We start from the raw sequence: 20,019 nt of genomic DNA, 5'->3' as shown, positions 1-20,019 counted from the left end.
CTAATGAAGACTCTCCTCTTTCTATCTCGAGTTTGGTCACTCTTCCCACCCTTAACCCTAAGACAAAACTATCAGTATTCCCACCCTTAACCCTAAATCCAAACTATGTACATTGTAAGTAGGACCTAGGACAATCCAATGGATGGTCCAATTTGAAATTGATCATGGTCCAGACTTGGGGCGTAGTCTGAAAAGCACTTTGAAAAGAATATATATGGCCGTTAAGAGATCTGAACGGATCGTTACCAAGTCATAGGTGGGTCCAATTTAAAGTGGATCAATTGACACCCCTACTAAAAATCATACCAGTAATCCAATCCTAAAAACCCAATAATTTGTATTTTTTTGTCAATGATGTAAGGTTAAAAACTACATATTATTTCTCCATTCCAACTAAGGGTGTGTTTGGCATACCGTTTGAAATAGCGTTTAAAACGCCGTTTTGCAAAACGGCATTTTGGTTCAAAACGGCGTTTTCATGTTTGGTTGGCCAGATCAAAACGGCGTTTTAAACGGCAAACAGAGGTATTGTGTGTTTGGTTGCAAATGCCCCAAAACGGAGTTTTAGTGGTAAAATGACCAAAAAGGGCATTGTTTGGTTGGCCTCAATGTAACTCAACTACTCTCTCATTAGGCCCAATATTAAAATGTCATTAGGATCTCATTCAAACACTATTAAAATTAAACATCATTGCCAAAAAAATAAATGGTTGTACCTTTGGGGTTCTTCTCCTCCTTCTCAACAGCCGGATTTGATGGACGAGTGGAGGCGCTGAGGCAGTGAGGCGTGAGAGGGTTTGCAATTTTGCAAACTAGATGAAGAAAGTAAGAAACTAGGGTTTCTTTTAATTCTTTTGTCTTTAGAAAATCAAAGTTAAGAGATCATAAAATGATATTAGCAGCCCCTTGTTTTGAATCAAATATTAACAATTTAACAAATTTGTGTCCTCAAGAATGATATTAACACCCCCACTTTTTTGGTATTTGACGTAACGCATAAAATCACGCGCATATACGTAAAAATGGGTTTTGGTGAGGGCAAACATGTAACAACCCACAGCCCAAAAACTCCGTTCAAAACGGCGTTTTGCAAACGGACCTTCCCCCCCTCCGTTTGCAAAACACCGTTTTGAGGGTTCAAAACGGTGTTTCAAACGGTGGTGTAGACACCCCATTTTGACTGAACCCCAAATTGTCATTCTGAATAAGGTTCCTCTAAATAAGTGAATTAGTGTTCCCAAATATGCCCTAACCTGGTTTAGAACCTCAATAATGTGTCCGCTAAATTTCGTCGAAAACCGTTAGAGTTTGCCTAGCAAACGAGCGTAGTGCAGTGTGCATAGTGCAAAGGCAGAAGGGGAGTGGATTGTCCATTCAGGAAGGTGCCTATATCAATCCAGAAAAGAAGAGAAAACGTGCCCTGTTTTCTACTTGGACCACCCCCTGTAGAGTTGAAAAGAGCATTCATAATACACTAGAAGGGGCTCTTAAGAGTAACAGAAGGAGTGCTAATATATCATTATTTTGTATGGTCATTCTTACCCTAGTCCACCCCTCGTAGGTAAAAAGAGTAGTCATAAAATACTAGATGAGTTTGTCCAAGGCAAGAAGAAGGGGACTGAATTTGTCCTTTTGGCTTGTCTTGCAAGCATCAAGCAAGGACCATAGGATTAAAAGGGAAATGGATGGCTGAGATTAGGAGGAGGGTGGCAACCCTAGCTATAAAATCATAAATCTCGTGGGTATAGAGGAGGGATTTTCGTAGAAAATGACAGAGTAGAGAGAAGAGGGAGAGAAAGCAAGAGGAGATCGAGTCCTCTTCTCCGACCGGCCAGCTACCCACCACCACCTCCACTTGGATTTTCACCCAACCACCATCCCTCCAACTACCATCTTATTCTTCTTCTTCTTCTTCTTCGTTTCATCTGCACCACCACCACCATCACTGGAATCCGAGCCACCTCCATTAAACCCAAACCCTCTTCCATCATCTTCCACCTTCTCAAACACCACCACCACCACCACCATAACCCACCACCTTCTTCTTCTACTCTCCTCTACCGACCTTAGCACCACCTCTCTAAAACCCAATACCCAAACCCATTTCACGATCTTCATAAACCCATTCTCGTCTCTGCCATTAATCCACCACCAATCCAACCAACTCCATTAAATCAGACCACCTCCACCATCATCACCTTCTGATTAAACCCACTCTAATCAAACCCTCATTTAACCCCAAACCCCTTCTCCATTTTGAAAATCATAGTAGCGTGTAAGGAGGAGAAACCCATTCTCGTCGAGGAAAAACACACACAGAGAGAGAGAGAGAGAGAGAGAGAGAGAGAGAGAGAGAGAGATGGGAGAATCCGATTCCCTCTACCCATCTTCTCCGGTGGTTTTCTTACCGGAATCCGGCCTCATCAACCCCAAACCTCCATCTACACCACCACCTCCATTAAACCCAAACCCTCTTCCATCATCTTCCACCCCCTCAAATCCGACCCCGTCTACTTCTCTTCATCTCCTCCACCTTCTCAGCCACCAGCTACCATCTCAGCCACCACTTCAAGCTTCGGCCATTACCCCTACCCTCAAACCTTTGTTATTTAACCCTCATTGAAACCCCTCTCCCTTAGCCTCCATTCAAACCCATTCTAATTCACTTCCAAGGAAAAGAAAAAAAGGAATGTTGCAGAGAAATCAACATCGGCAGCAAAGGGAGGCTCTTCATTTATTTTGGGAGAACTGACAGAGAGAGAGCTTTGAATAGAAAGGAAAAATTGAGGGAGCCAGACCGCCATCAACTCCATCTTCTCCCAGCCATCATCCCATCATTTCTCTCTACCCCGCTCTCCGGCCACGTATCTGGCAAACCTGATCCCATCTCTACTAAATGTTCTTCACTCAGGTAGCTCATTTGACATTTTTATCTTTTCTTTGTGATTGATGATTTTCTCCTTTTAAAATTTTAGTTCCCTATTCTTCTATTAGATTGGTTTATGGGCTTCTATATCTACTAGTTTTGCTTTAACAGCCTTACGGATTTCTAATTCAAATGGTACTTTTATTGGGAAAATTTCAGTAGCTAATATCTCACTTGATTATCACTGGGCTGGAATTATAAGTGCTGGGCGAGGTTGAAGCTCATATGAATTTAGTTTTAATGATGTGTAGAGTGAAATCTGTGTGTCATGATATTGGTGTGGATGATGGACTAAAATAACAACCTTGGGCACTTCATTTGTAAATATCTATACTGCCTTGCTTTAATGTTCTAAAAGCCGAACCTGTTTCTATTATTTTAGCTGAGCATTTGCAGTTGTTAGGAAGGCTATAGAACCATTTATTCAGGTAGCTTAAGAAAGCCTTGTTCAAGGTTGAGTTGGGGCAGTTTTGGGAGAACTGTAGCATTAACATTTTCTTGGATGAATCTAACCTGTGATATCAAACCAATTATATCTAGCTAATCGCACAGCCCTGCCTTGTCTCTCTCTCTAAGTTGTGCCTCAACTTGTCCCCCGACTAGTTGGAGACCAACTTGGTCTGTTAGTTGCCTTTGTCTTTAATCATTGCCAGAGCGATGGCGGAATGTTTCTTGAGCCAGCCCCTTGCCCTTCTTATCATTTCCCCATCTTAGGGTCTTCGCAGGGTTTGAGGGGTTTTCTTTCTTTCCGGGACTATTCTTTGCATGTTCCTCGAGATCCTTTTCGAGTTTCGGGATTCTATCGATTTAGTGGTTCTTCGTATATGGTTTTTGTCTGTCCCTTTTCATTTAGAAGTTTGCCCTTTGGGGTTAGAAGCTTTTCATCTCTCGTTTATTTAGGGTTTTTCCTCATAGGTTAGAACTCGTCTCTTTTGGATGCTGGCTAAGCCCCGTCAGCATTTGGTCATCTCTTTGAGATTATTTTTCTCGTTTCGGAATTTTGGTCCCTCGTTTGTCTTCTTTCCCCCAAGGCTGTAGGGATCCCGTTTCCCTCTTTAATACCCTACCGTGATATGGTGGGTATAGAGGCTCTTCTATCGGATCCCCTTTAGCCGAAAGGGTGTTAACACACTTTTAATCGTCAAAAATATAAAAACACTTCAAAAACATTTGAAAACATCAAAAACCTTTAAAAAATCTAAAGTGTTGAGTTTTATAGCGTATTAAGAAAGTTCGTTTCGAACTACGTTGGCTTGATCCTCTTTCACGAGGTACGTAGTGCAGCTTGGGATTCTTATCCCAGGTCCAACCAAACCTTTGTAAATAAATCATTCAAACTCTTTAAAAAAGTACAAAAAATATTTCATAAACTTGTTTTCGAAAAATCTTCCTCTAGAGTTAGGACTTTGTCCTAGAAGGAGCGTTTTAGAGTTAGGGGTTTGTCTTTGGTTTTAGTCTTTGATTTGTTATGTGTTTGTTTGCGTTTGTTTTAGAGTTAAGAGTTTCGTCCTTGGTATGTTTTTTGATTGTTGTGTGTTTTGTTTGTGTTTGAGTTAGAGTTAGGGGTCTGTTGCGCCTCCGTCCGATCAGTTGGCGATTCACATCACCGACTGATGACTAGGTCTAAGATGCGTTAGTGATCCCATTATTTTCCTTAGGACGCACAGCCTAGTTACACATAGGTTGTAGGAACCACCTGCATTAGGTTAGGGCTAACCTGCATTTAGTTAGGGCATATAGGGTGTCCTAAAATCTACAATCCATTGGAATTTAAATAATCGCACCAGAAGCTTTAACAACTAGTCCGGTCTTTTAGGTCGAATCTAGGATAGAGGTCTAGATGTCTTAAGCATCATAGTTTAGAATATGTGCGAAGAACTACGTTGCCTTGATTCTCGTAGAGGCGGGGATACGTAGGCTTCTTTGGATGAATATCAGACCATCCGAGGACTCGGGCTAATCGTTTAGAGTCTTAGGATTTGTTGTGTTGTTATTGTATGTTTTGATGTGTTTTCTTACTTTCTTGTACTGATCCTATACCTTTAGCTGTAGCTTGTATGTGTTTGTCCATCAAAACATAGACACCAGTTAGGTATGTCACTCATAACCTAGCAATATTTAGGTGGCACCTCTTTCATTTATTTTTTGTGTGCTTATTATTTCTATTCTCAGGAAATGCATGCTTAGATAGACGACTCTGAGGATTGTTCCCATTTCACATGATTTTTGCCCAAAACTCTTCGACGTTAATAATAAATGGCATAAGAGACCAAGTGTTCGCACTCGGGCGAATTGGGGGTGCTCTTCAGACCTTCTCCATTCGTCATCAGGCACAGACCTTTTGTATCTCTGGTTATCCATTGCAAACAGAGCATTTGTTTTGGTTCCATGGCGCATCCATGGATGACGACTCTGAGTTTATTTTAGGTACATCTTGGTTTCGAGCCCTGGCTCCGGATCAGGATGTATCTCATTCTTTTTATATCGCCACTCATGCTATGCTGTGAGGGTGGCACCTGTTTCGAGAGTTCCTTGGCAGAGCTCTCCTTCACGTTGTGGAGATCCTGAGGGTGTTAGGGACTCGTTCCCTCACCGTCCTCGGATAGGGGTCCACAGGTGGCTGTGCACCCAAACACTCCCAAACGGCCGTTTGGCCCCAAAACGGTGTTTCAAACGCCAAACGGTGTTTTAAATGGTACGCCAAACACGCACTAAGTGTGTGACCCAGGAATGAGCCTTTCCCCCTTAAGGACTGAGATTAAAATACATGTTTTTAGTGAGACTAATCTCAGCCCTCTACAAAAAGTGGAACGCAGCTTTCGGGCAACACACTTAATTCTTAGTATTAGGAACCATGATACATAGCCAACCTACATAAGTCATCATCCATATTATGTGAAATCCTCACCATGGGGGGCCAAAGTTGCACATACCATATAACAAGGAGAAATTTTTGGGATTTTGTATTCACAATAGTGCTGGGTTAGAGTTGCAATATCATGTTCACTCTTATAATTAATTGGATATCTTGGGAACATTCCTTCTACTTCTATATGTGTATGTATATTCAAGAACTCTCTTTAAGTTTATCTTAAAACTAGAGTGACCATGCAAATGTCAAAGCCATGCAATCAATCCTGTTGGAACTGCCCAGGCATTTGCATGTGGAATTGAAGTTATTCACAGCTTATTAATCCCTGTTTGGTTGCTCAAAGCGAGGAGATCATTGGCATTTCACTCATCGGCGTTTGAAACGCTGATGGTCTTCCACTAATTTGCGCAATGCATGTTTGGTTGTTATTTTGTGTTGAAACTCACTTTGAACCCAAACATCTTCCAGACATCATAATTGCCTTTTTGGCATATGTGGCGCCTACATGGCGGCAATGTTCCCTCCTCTAATCTTCTCCCCATCTTTCACTATTTTGGTGGAATTTGGGTGAGAGAATAGGAGAATAATCTTGCCAAATTATGTTTTCTCTCTCTTCTCTTTCTCTCACTTCCACCCTCTATTTTGGTAATGACATTCCTACATCTTCCACTAATCTTCTCGAGGATTGCAGCGCAACCAAACACTACTTACCACTCTTCCGCTATTCTTCTCCCCATCTTCCATACTTGTCTACTCTCCTTCTTCTTCTCTTGATCTTCCACCCACCATTTAGCAGTTATTGTATTCTATTAGGCTCTATTTCTTTAGGTAAAAATGGGCATACAAAATTTACGCTCATTTTTAATTGAATAAGTGAGTGTAAAATTTGTTTTACGCCCATTTTACGTCAAAGGAAACAGAGCTTGAGAGAACAATGTAAAAATATCCAACAACCTTTTCAGGGAAAACCATCCAAAGCTCGTATGACATCGGAAATATGACATAGATTACCTCTTTATTTGATACGAAGAAAAAGATTGGTAATAGTGTGTTTGGATCTCTTGAATAAGGAATCAGAATAGGCATCATATTCTGATTCCTGTTTTGATTCTCCATTAAACATAATCTTAAAAAAAATAATTCTTAATTAAATTTTAGTTCAAAAAATTCTAATAAAAGTTCCATTCCGACCGGGTGGAATCAGAATACCTCCTCTTGGGGCAAGAAAAAAAATTCTGGCATATCCACCACCCCCACCACGCCCCACCCCACAAATACAACCATAGTCTTAATTCACTCTGTTGATTCCATTCTTTTTTTGAACCAAACATTGGAATCTGGTGGGATTGCTTGATTCTGGCTATCCAAATGCACCCTTATGGGGAATGACAATACTAGAACCCTCGGAAGATTTAGCGACCTTTTACTTTAACTGTCACGCCCCGAACCCAGAATTCGAGGTAAGGCGCACGTGACAGCCGCCGCACGCCCATAGGGTCGTCCCCACAAGCATGCAAGGCTCCTTCCCAATCAACTATTCTCAACATTCATAGTAACTAATAAATGCGGAAATTTTAGTCTCAATTAAAGTTCAAATGAAATACATATATAGATTAGGTCCATAAGTCTAAATCCAAACAATTCTTATTAGACGACAATCACCTTAATAAAGTAACAAAAGTTTTTTAAATTGGAATAATGAAATAAAGCAAGGAATTTCCTAAGCTCCAATCCAAGTGCCTGATCTCAGCAAGTCTACAGTCGCTCCTCTGTATCTGAAAATTGTTAAACCACATAATGAGCTAACAGCCCAGCCGGTTTTCCAAATCCAAGCCAGCTAATAGGAAAACGCAAACAATGCAGATGCGGAAAAGAAGTAACATGCTATAGAAATTTAGCTAATGCAGAAATTGATAGGAAGCAAATCATTTCTACATAAGCTTAAATAAGAAAATACATTCTTTTACAAAAAAAAAGTTCCAACTACTCGGTTATGCAGTTTTCCGCTTTGAAATCAATGACTAAGAATATAAATTTCTAAACACTTGGTTTTGCAGTTTTCCACTTAGAAATCAAATACTTAACAGTCTTCTCTGTGGCCAATTTCCAACCTTATTGGCAAGTATCATACCCAAGGCGAACACTCGTTTGCAGGACTCACAGGTCCTAAAGTGCGCAATGTAATAATATCAATAGCCAGAGGACTCCCTACTGGCCGCCCGAGATCAACCTTACGGGCAGATAAAATTTGACCGGTCTACGTGATCACGTCCAGTGTACTGACCCACTGGCAGGTTGGGCACTTGATCCCCACCAGAGATCAACCTTACTGGCGGAATCCATTCCATACCAAGACTGTATACAAATATAGAGAGAAGCAATTTAATGTTTGCAATACCGTGCCATAAATTTTGTAGACGTTTCAAACCATTGGGGGCTCCCCCGTTCCAAACCATTGAAACCATATCATATATAAAATGCTTTTCAATAGTGTTTCATGAACTTGAGTTTCCAAAAATCATTTTACTCACAAAGCTCTTTTCTTTTATAATTAAGGAAGCATGTTAAGACTAAAGCATTTCATGGATAATGACAATTCAATCATTTGGAATGACATGCTAAAAGAAAACAGTGAGAAACCTTTTCAAAACAAGTTCCATGTAATGAACTGTAATAAAAGCTTGCAACAAATCTAAGTACATGGAATATACGTAATACACTGACATAGGGTAGGATCACCTACCTTATGCACTATCTCCAGAAATTTCCTTTGCAAAGGTCAAGTCCCACAAAGATCTTCTTAGAGCGTAGAGAGATGTGATGTAAAGTAAGAGGCTGAAAGGAAATCCAAACCTAGAGTTATATAGGACTGTTGAGGTGGGAAAAATACACTCATAAATGTTAGTTAAAAGAACTGTTTGCAATAGTTTCGCTTTCTAAACTTGTGGCTATGAAAGCAAGGCACATGACCATTAATGGGTTTTCGAAACAAAGGGGTAGTTGGTGATGGAGAGAACTTCCAAGAACTGGTTTACTAATGCTAATGACAGCCTCAATGGGCATCAACCTAACGACTAGTAGTGGGCTTTGGAGATTAAAGCAAATAAAACAAGGGCTGCTGTCAAGTAAGAATGTGTTGTTGGCTGATCAAGAAATGAGCAGCCAGCTAGCTTGTGTTAAAGGACATCAAGGTAATGAGATTGGTTGATACAACTAAAAAATATAGTGGGGCTGCCAGGTTGGAATCAAGGCAAAGAAAAACATAAAACATGATGTAGGATTTTCATTTTTGTAGCAGTGTACTAACCTGGATTGCAATGCGAGAAGAGATAGTAGATGTTGCCGTCACTTTGTCCTATTGAAGCTTGAAGAGATGCTGAAATTGTGAGAGGAAAGACTCTAATGGCTGGCGACGATTCAGCAATATACTTGTTGGAGTTTTGACTAAAAGCGGCTACTTTTGCAAGTGCTACGAGTTCAAAAAAAATTCTAAACTTTTGCAAGATGTTTGATCATTAAAGACAAGGACAACAAGATGGTGGAAAGTGGTTTATTTACCGGGCAGCAATAGCAGTTTGCAGAGGTTCTAGGACTGGTTTGCCATGGTTTCCAGGGCTGATTATAGACTTCGAAAGTGCTGTAGAACTCGGTCTTGTAGGAGAGTTTCAATCATCCCGATGGCCTCAAACACCACCTATATTCCTTCTTTCTAAAGCCCACAAACAACCAACTTTCATGTAATGAACAGAGGAGAGTGGAGAGAAAAGGTAGCAGCGTAGGAAAGTTTCAAATTTCCATACGTTTGAGAAGAGTAATAGTCTCAAAATCATTCTTGGTGCTGATATGTAAAGTAAGAGTAGTAACCTACCAACTTTAAGCCAAGTAAAAGAAGGAAAGAAAATCTCAGCCGTGTAGGCACTCCTATAAATAGAAGGGATGAATTCCAGTCTTCTGTCTTTACTAAAATAAGGATTTCTACTACATTAAGAAAAAGATCCATAATAATATACTCATATGGAACGTTCCCACATAAATAGAGGTGCTTCCCTTTTTGGTTTGCAAGGTGCCAACTCAATTCAATGCATTAGGTTGGTATAATTCCTAATTAGGCTTAATAATTCAAGAGGCATGGATCGTTTACTTAGCATCTTACATTCTCAAAATGGTTTGAATTTCTAATGTGGCAAAATTCTGTAGGGTTTCTTTTCTAATTTACCCACCTAGTAACTGATAATGACACCCCATTATATGCAAATACCCATATGCTCACTATGATAATGACACCCGTTTCAAACAAATAGTTGTAAGTTAAAAATTGATAACGACACCCATTAGAAAACAAATAGCTAATTTGATAAGGACAACTATATATAAAAAAAATTTATTACTTGGGACCGGGTATTACATTAACCGTTGTTAATAATTTTTTGGAAAAAATCCCTCATGTTGTACCCTTCTCTTGACCACCTTGGCCTAGGAGTTTGTCTTTTATGTTTATATATCTCTCACTATTTAAAAAAAAATTGGAAAAAAAATTAAATATATTTTTTCAATGTCTACCACGACCATTGATTAGTAACTGTCCCCTAATACTGATTTAGTTTAATGTTAAACTGAAGGGTGAAGGGTGAAGGGTGCCCTTGCAAAAATCCAGGGCAAACACGCTTGTCATTAGATCCAAGCTAATCAAACATGCGTTTATAACCATTTAGGGGCCATTTGGATACGCGGATTTTAGAATCCTAGATTTCATCAAAATTGTAGCTAAGAGACAAGACAAGAAGTGGACCAGCCGTCGTTTTTGACTTGTTTTTTACTTCTCACCCTTCTTTCCGACAGCAAGAGAGTAGCAGATCCTCCCATTTTTCTAGGTTTTAGAAATCTTAGGAGAGATTTCTAAAACCTGGTTTTTGAACTTTAAATCCAAGAAATGCTGCCAGGACAGCGGCGGCAGCTTGATCATGAACCCTCTTTTACACTATTTTCAAACTAAAAACCTGGATTCTAAAATTTGCGGTTTGGATTCGCAGATTTTAGAATCCACATTTTTAGTTTGAAAACAGTGCAGCGTTTCTTAGATTTTAAGTAAGAAATCCAGGTTTTAGAAATCTCTCCTGCATCCTGAGATTTCTAAAACAAACATGGGATGATCTGCTACTCTCTTGCTGAAAGAAACAAGGGTGAAAAATCAGAAAACGACGGCTGGTCCACTTCTTCTCTTGTCTCTCATCTACAATTTTGAAGAAATCTCGGATTCTAAAATCCGCGTATCCAAACGGCCCCTTACAATTCTTTAAATTTAGCATTCCTGTTCTTATTATTACAAGAACATGCTCTGTTAAAACTTAAAAGTGGCTTTAATAAAGGAGGACAGCTTTGGCTCTTAGCCCACACCTCTCTTCCTCGCTTTGGCTTCGTGCTAGGGTTTAGGGCAAGTTGGTTTTTCTCTTCATACACCATTTTCCCTAGAATACACAAGACATACCCCAGGATTTTCATTAGTGTGCAAAGCTTAATCTCTCTAAACTATGCTGAAACTAGACAGCAATACAACTTTACTAACAGGGTGGAAATATCACTTCACAGAGTTAAAATGCATTAATGTCATATTTTAGGTCCTGTCTAGGGCTGGAATCTTCCACACTCTGAAGTCTGGGTCGTCTTCTTCTTCTTTTTTTCTTGTAAGACCATAGAATTATATAAAGGAGAGCCTTTGTAAATTGCTCTTCAATGCATTTTTCCATAATTGTAAACATTAGTCTACAAAGTGCTTCATCTAGTTTTGGTTATCTCCTACACCTTTGTACTTTAGACGGGTTTCTTTTAGACTTGTGAGACCTACACATCTCTGTTCTTCCATGAGATGACCTCTTAGATCATAGCGGCATTGGGTCTTTATTTTTCAAATGTTAATGATTTTACATAGCGTAATCATATCTTGATTTTATTTTTCACCCTTGGAATCATTACATGGATACACATTTTCTATCAGCCTATCATCATCCATTTCCATCTTCATAGTGTAAAAGCTCCTCTAAAGCTGTCCGTGGCAGCTATCTTTGTACTTCACCTTGCGTAGGTGACTTTATAGAATGTAACACACACTCTCTCTCTCTCTCTCTCTCTCTCTCTCTCTCACACACACACACACACACACACACACACAACACATGAACACGTTCAACTGTACATAAAGTTTCTTAAAATATAAGAGAGTAAGAGAGATAGGCTCTAACAACATGCAATAATTTTATGATAAAAGAGAGGAAACTTGGTGAATTACATAGAAATTTGGCTCAATTCATACTGGCCTCTTCTTGAATCCTTCCAAGCATTTGTTTAACAGCAGTTGCGATTTCATCAACCAAAGTAAGCCCACTGTCATCCTCAACCTACATGAATGGAGGGAGTTTGATTAGTGAATTATATTGAAGTATAAATGATCAAATAACACCAACTCTACTTAAGCTTTTGGACTGATTAATTATTTCACTTGGTATCAGAACTATTGCCTCACGGCTCTGGGTTCGAAATCCAACAACTATTTGATATTAAAAATCCACATGCACGGCCAACCCAAAAGAGAGGCTACATATGTCATGTGTACGGCCGACCAAAAAAAAAATTGTGGCCACATGTGAGGAAGAGTGTTGAAGTATAAATGATTAAATAACACCAACTCTTAACAGATACGCTTTTAGAATAGTTGGTTGTTTCACAAACTATTCATGGAAAAGAATAAGAACACCAGAATAAAATAGTGAGAGAAAGGTGATTTTTTTTAACCTTGATAGTGATAGAGTGGAGAACCATTTGAACAATGGTGGTTACATTGAGATGAAGAACTGTGAGATGGATGTTTTGCAACCCGGCCACCATTTTCAAGAGCTGCTTAGGCCACCTTTTTTAGAGTACTTTGAGGTTGGCATGACTTTCCACCATGGTTACTTCAATATCGGCAATGGAGGAGCGATTCCCTGCCACCATCTCATTCGTCGAGTTGGAATTCACTGAGCAAGAGGAGAACTGAGGGAAGGCAACGAAATTGGTGAAAGGAGAGGTGAAACCTGCATCTGATTGTTGTGTTTTTCTCTTTTGAGCTTCAAGAGATTGGAGAAGTTGTTGAAGCTTCTTAACGAAATTTATAGCCCCTCCAATTATAGATGCTTGGTCACTCTGAGAAGTCAAAGAGAAACAAAACAACGAGAGCTCGAGGATTAAAACATTACAAGTAGATAAAGCATGATTGTAATATAAGCAAAGTGCTCTATATAAGCACTAATTATGCCTAATTGTAATCAAACAAGATTAGTGAAAGTAATCTTTTTGTAAGTGCTCTATATAAGTACTGATTGTGCCTAATTGTAATCAAGTAACATTAGTGAAAATAATCTTTTTCATGGTATCATAGCCGGGCGATCGGAGCCTGCCCTGGTCACAACATCGAGCGTGTTAAAGTATAAAAGATTAAATGACACCATCTTCAACAGCTCAAGCTTTTGGAGTAATTGGTTGTTTCACATGGTACCAGAGCAAAGGTCCTATGTTCAAAATTCCTCCATACTAAAATTCCACATGTAATGGCCAACCCAAAAGAGGGGCCACTTGTGCCACATGTAGGCCAATCCTAACAAGAGGGGCCACACGTAAGGGGGAGCGTTCACGTATTGAAGATTAAATGACGCCATCTCCAACAGCTTAAGCTTTTGGAATAATTGCCTGTTTCACATGGTATCAGAGCTGATTAAATAACTCCATCTCCAAAAGCGTAAGCTCCGGTGCCATGTGAAACAACCAATTACTCCATAAGATTAATGCATAGGGTTCATTACTATCTGTGGTAATAGAATTCCCCATGGTACAACTATTGTAGTCATTCGAGCTCACCTCATCGACAGTATGTGCACCTCCTTCGTAGTTAAACATTGTCAGCTCAACTCAACTTAACTAAACCTTTGTCCCAAGCTAGTTGGGGTCGGCTAATGAATCTTTTAGAAAATTTACACGAAGAAAGTGAACGGATCTACCCGATTCAAATTGACTAAGTCTAATCTTGACACTAGCTGGGTTCGTCTACATGGATCATTTTCTTCCATTCTATCCTATCCAAGGTCTTGTTCTCTGTTATGTTCCTAGCTCTCAGGTCTTTCCTTACTGTCTCTACCCAAGTTGTTTTCGGTCTTCCCCTACCTCTTTTTACTCCATCAACTTGGCATGAGTCACTTCTTCTCACTCGAGCATCCAAAGGCCTACATTTGATATGTCCAAACCATCTTAAGCGGTACTCACTCATAGTTAAACATTGTCATGACAAAAAATGTAGGTTAATAAAAGGTTAGGGGTCATATAATTTCAGACATTAATCTCCATTTGACGGATATGTATTATACTCCCGAAAAAGAGAAGAAGAAGAACTTTAATTGCGATTGAGCTTCTTGATCAATGGTCAAGGATTTGTTCTTCACCCGGGAGGTCGGAGGTTAAATCCCAGCTTACACACAAAAAGAAGAGAAGAAGAAATAGGAGAAAGCTTTAACTCCTAATTGCATTAGGATGCGGTCTAATTCTCGTATATTTCAATAGATTTTACAACTATGTACACACGAACGTATGGGTGGGCTCATAGCTTCAGAACAATTGAATATCACCCATATCAATTTGAATTAGAATAACACTTTGGAGTGTATGTAGAGGAAAATTTTAATCCATACGGCCTGTTTGGATTGCAAGAATTATATATCTGGACAAGTTTGGAAAGGAAAATATTCCTAAACATTTCTACTTTTTGAAACACAAAAAACATAACTTGAAGCAACCCTATTCAATTGTTATATTGGGGGACCTTCGATTTATAAGAATATTTTGGGCTTTCACCGGCATTCATGAGCGCCTGTGAAAACACGGATGAATGCCGGTGTAACGAAGGTTTTGCCGATCGTTGGTAAACACAGCGTCCCTAAAGGGTTACACCAACGTTCAATAAAAAACGTTGGTGAATATCTTTACACCGATGTTTACGACCGTCCCAAAAAAGTTCTTAAATGCTGGAAATTACAAATTCACCGACGTTGGTGAAAAATAGCATTCACTGACGGTATTCTAGCGATGGATAAAAGGCTTAGTCTTTACTCTCATTTATAAAACGTCGGAAACTTTAGCAACATATGTCGGCGAAAATAATAACACTGCCGGATTCCATGTTTCACTTACGGTTTGTGACCGTCAGTGATTGTTATATCCACCGACACTTTCATTTAAACGTCGGTGAATATTTTATTCACCAACGTTTTTAATCAACGCCGGTAAATATGCATTTTTTACTTCAATTACAAATAAACCCCAAATAGGGTACAAGAACCTGCTAATTTTGACGTACATTTAATACCTGCTATTCTGTCACACATTCACATTCAATCCCATTAGAGAGATGTGTGGATCAAATATAAAAGGTGGCACCTTGATTATGCACATGTATTCGTTGGCACTATATAAAAGAAATAGGTTCCGTTTATTTATAGGGCTACAATATTTACACCCCATATTTCCCAGTATGTCCTGCCCTTCGGTTTGTCTTTTCTTGGAAATGACTTCATTTTCAAGAAAAAAGATACATAAAAGATGGAAACGCATGAAGACATAGAAAAGGAAGTGGAAATATTATTTTTCATTATTTATATTGCAAACGAAGATAATGCTTGCGTCTCTTAGCCATTGCTGATACATAAAAAGGGATATATGCAACGCGTATAAAGGTTCAATAGTCATAAACATAGTAAGGGATTTGTTAGGCAATTTCGTGGAAAGCCATTTCCACTACAAGAAAAAGGGCTTTCACCGGCGTTCATGAGCAAATCCCAATAAAATAGATCTGCCCCACTGACGAATGCTCTTGATAAAATATTCCGATCAAAATTTAATTCCCAAAAAAGGTCGATGATGACACCAAACCATAGCGAACAAAAGAAAATACACATAAACATGCACACACTCATACAGACATACATATGCATATGATGCTGACATTTCATTTGGGTGACACAACTTATAAACGTTGAGGAGTATTCACCAATAAGAGTATGCAAGAAAGAAAATAAGCTCTAAAAGCTCCAATTGCCATGTGCCCCTGTGGCAATTTCCAACTAGGAAACATGTAATATAAAGACCAGCAATGTGGGTATGAAATAAAATATATCCCACATTTCCAAGTGACATTACATACTTCAATAAACTAATGAATATATAAAAGCTGGGTGGAGTTCACTTTTAAGTCATGTTAAGTGGTTCCATAGGTATGTTTTTTTATAGAAAATAGTATACAATTAAACCCTAGATTGCAGTCTAGAATTTTGAAGATTTCAAAAGTATACAATTAATTCCCTCATGTGAATTAAAATGTTCACAAGCAGTCCCACAGTTGAGTTTGAATGCAGCCAAGCAATCAAACAAATTATTGTATAAAATTATATGGAAAATGATTGAAGTTGAGTGATTCCATCAAGAAGAAACCATGTATGAATGAAAACAAACAAAGTCGTTATTAACAGACCTCGAGCAAAACAGAAACATGGTTTAGAAAATATGAAATAATTACCTCTTGTCCTGATATTTCATTAGAGGGAACAGAAGGTGGTGTGATGGGTTTTTCATTTTTGGGTTGGGGATTGGCCTTTGGTCTGAATTATCTGAAAAAGAATAAGACACAACATACATGAAGCCACTTCCAAAAGAAAAGGAAGTACAAATAGATCTTATATGAAATAAAAAGAAGATAAAAAAAATTGCCCATTAATTCACCTTTCGATATGTTGTCTTTGGTCCTTATTGCTCTGAAGTAGAAGTTAGCCTTAGATTATGGAACGCTAGGCCACTTCTTTAGTTGAGGATCTGTCATCATATTTTCACTTGGAAACTATATTTCCAACATTCCAAGAAACATTTAAGTTACATACAAATAAAATCATAGAATTGAGGGCAGCTCCTTCGCATTACAAATTCAGAGATGATTACCTTGCCTCCTTTGGAGCAGTGTTGAAGAACACAAAACTTACGAATTTCAACCTTTAAAACGAATTTCTACCTTTAGAGCAGAGTTGAAGAACACAAAACTTACATATATACACTGAAAGCAAAATATGTTCCAAAACATAAGGATGACAAAGTCAAATACAATGCACTAAAAAAAGAGGCAACAAAAGCCACAAACATAATAAACATTGTCTCAAGATAGCCCGTGAAACATTAACTCCGAACTGAATACGTAAGAAACATAAAGACAATGTCGATCAGGTACTCTGGGCTCATCTAACATGATAAAGAAAGGGAACACAAACAGATATCGAATCAAAAATCAATATACTTGTCGATGTAGTAGTTATGATCATCATTCAAATTTCAATCTGTCCTCGTATGTAAAGTACTTACCAAGAAGGACGGCCAAGCGATTTCTCCTCCTAAAGCATCTCCAATACATTCATTGAGTTCGGATTCTCTCATCAGAGGCTCTTTTGGCGGCAATGCAGCCGTGATCTGCACCTCAATGAAAAACTGTCTTAATGGCTGCCCGTTGACTAGATGTGTCCGATCAACGCTCTTACGAATGATGTGCGCCACTTCAACCCCCTCATTCGAATGCTCAATAAGGTAACCTTAGAAAATGAACAATGATTAGGAATAAAAAAAAAAAGCAGTTATTTATTAAGAAGAAAACCAAGACTAGATTTATATTAAAATTCAACGACATTTATACCCAATCGTCAGTGAGGTCTCTATGGCTATCAGAGGAGGTTGCACGTGATTGTGACGGAGTCGGATCGTCGGGAGGCTAACATATAACAAGATAGATACATAAAGGTAATAGTGGCCTAGAAGAACTATTTACTGAAATAATTAATGACTTACATTGATATTTTGGACGTACTAGAAATGAGCTAAGAGTACCGACAGCTATCGTTCCATATTGGCCTGATTTTGTTCCATTTGGGCCTTCTCTCTCATACCTACCACCTCGTTTGTGAGTTGCTCGTTGGCCCTTTCAAGTGATGCAACCCTCTCTTGTGACATCACACCACTGCGCATAGAGCCAAATAATACATTAGGGGTAGGCCCGGGCCCCATCATGTGCACTCTGTCGCGTCTCTCGACACCAAATATCCAGCCAAGGCTGTCATCTGGGGCGGGTGCTGGGCTGATATCGGGATGCTGATATTTGCTGTGTTCTGTAGATCATGTCCCTCCAGATAATATTACCTAATTAGTCATTGAATTATATGCATATCATGGATATGACGAAAAGTGAACTCTATTATGATATTATATTGAGAATAGTATTTCTGAGCTAGAGCTAAGATAAGCTTATCTGAGCTTGAGCTCAAAAATAGCTATGGGCCCACATTGTTGGGTGATCCAAAGCATTCATTTGGAAGCCCCTATCATGGATAGGGTGTCCACAAAAACTCAGCTCCATAGGATCATCCTAACCCTTCAATTTATGGAGGGGAAAATGAACAGATATTGTTTCTCCACAAATTTGCCCATTTTTACCTCCACAAATGGAAGGATTAGGATGATCCTATGGACCTGATTTTTGGTACATAGACTATCCATGATAGGGACTTATAAATGAATGCTTTGGATCCCCCCCAAACACTTGGGCCCACATGAATTTTTTATGCTCGAGCTCAGAAACACTATTCTCTATTTTATATATATATATATATATATATATATATATATATATATATATATATATATATATATATATATATGGGAAAAGTGATTGTGAGCTGCCCCTGATGTACTTCATATTTGAAGGAATGAGGTAACTAGATTGCCACGGACAGTGCAGCTTGGTGTCCCAAGTGATGAAAAGGGGCACATTTATCATTTCCCTTACTAAATATTCAAAACTGTCATAACTTAACGGGTTTAGAAATCACAAAGAGAAGGTCGATCAAAGCAAATTTGAAATCCCTTGAACGAAGGTCTAATCTATCCCAAGCCAAGCCTCGGGTTGAGGAGGGTCAGCCCTAAATTAACCTGCTGGTAAATCTCGCAACCCTAAGCCAACCCAACTAACCTGATTTGCTAAATGGGGTTGGGTAGGGTTCGGTTTGGCTTGGGGCAAAAAAAAAATAGAAAAACTATATATAAAAGAAACCATTAACACATAATTCTCAAAATCACAATAAAATCAGAGGGAAGATGGTTGGGATTGGATCGGATCCAGTTGCCCAAAGCCTCAGCCCTAACCCAAACCGAAATTAAATAGGATTGACTTTTCCCAACCCTAACCCAACCCAACTCAAGAAAATGCCAACCCAGCCTGAGCTGTAATCCCAATATTGTTCCCGTCCCAAGTTGAGGCATGATAGATTAGTGGCCCAATGGATCCAACCGCATAGACAAAGTTGTACTGCTCTACACAATTTAGTAGGGTTGCAACTCGGGTCAGGCGGGTCGGGGTTTTTCCAAACCCTACCCTGCCCAAGAAATTATCTCGGGTTTGGTGTTTTTTACAAAAGCCCGAGATTCAAAAACCCGGCCCTACCCGTGATAGTTTCTCTGGTCGGGTTGGGTCGGGTTTTTTCTCATTTACGCGGAAGTATATGTTAATTTTTTTCACTTATTTCTCTAAAGGATTCATTTAGCCGACCCCAACTAGTTTTGGACAAAAGGTTTCTTGGGTTGAGTTGAGTTGTACTAAACCTACTGACACGACAATAAAAAAAATAAAAAAATAAAGAAACTAAAAATGTGTACATTATTTACTCGCCTAAAACCCTCTTGCTGAGCCATTTCCCCTCCGCTGACGAGTGCACGGGTCCTTTTTTTTCTGTCCAGTGTTTGTACTTTGTCATTATTGGCCGTGCCTTCTTCCTTTTCCTATAATCCTATCTATAGTTTGCTGTTTGAATTTTTGTGATGAGTAGAAATTTGGAAGTAGAAAACAAAGTAAAACTAGACGAAATAGCATTCGGGTCGGGTTTTTTTTTCCGTCAAACCCAACCCGACCCGAGAATAAGCTGGGTTTTTCAACATGAAACCCTACCCTACCCAAGACCCACTATTTTTAAACCCAGCTCGTGGTTTTTTCGGGTCGGGTCGATGCAGGCAGGGAAAACCCGACCCAAGTTGCAACCCTATAATTTAGAACCACTCTAGTTTCTTAGCATTTTCATTATAAACTGAAACATTCAGTACAGATGTAAATTGGGCTCAAATA

At 39.1% G+C, this 20,019-nt stretch overlaps 1 pseudogene; it reads right to left on the bottom strand.

The window, feature by feature from the left end:
- Positions 1-12,094: 12,094 nt before the first annotated feature.
- Positions 12,095-13,724, bottom strand: LOC143890585 (transcription factor bHLH94-like; annotated as a pseudogene).
- Between the last annotated feature and the right edge of the window lie 6,295 nt (positions 13,725-20,019).

Source organism: Tasmannia lanceolata, unplaced genomic scaffold (assembly GCF_043159265.1).
Source record: "Tasmannia lanceolata isolate RefF3 unplaced genomic scaffold, GAP_Taslan_0.1 ptg000013l, whole genome shotgun sequence".
NCBI lineage: Eukaryota > Viridiplantae > Streptophyta > Magnoliopsida > Canellales > Winteraceae > Tasmannia > Tasmannia lanceolata.
Note: the sequence above shows the minus strand (reverse complement) of the source record. Positions and strands in the feature narration are given on the sequence as shown.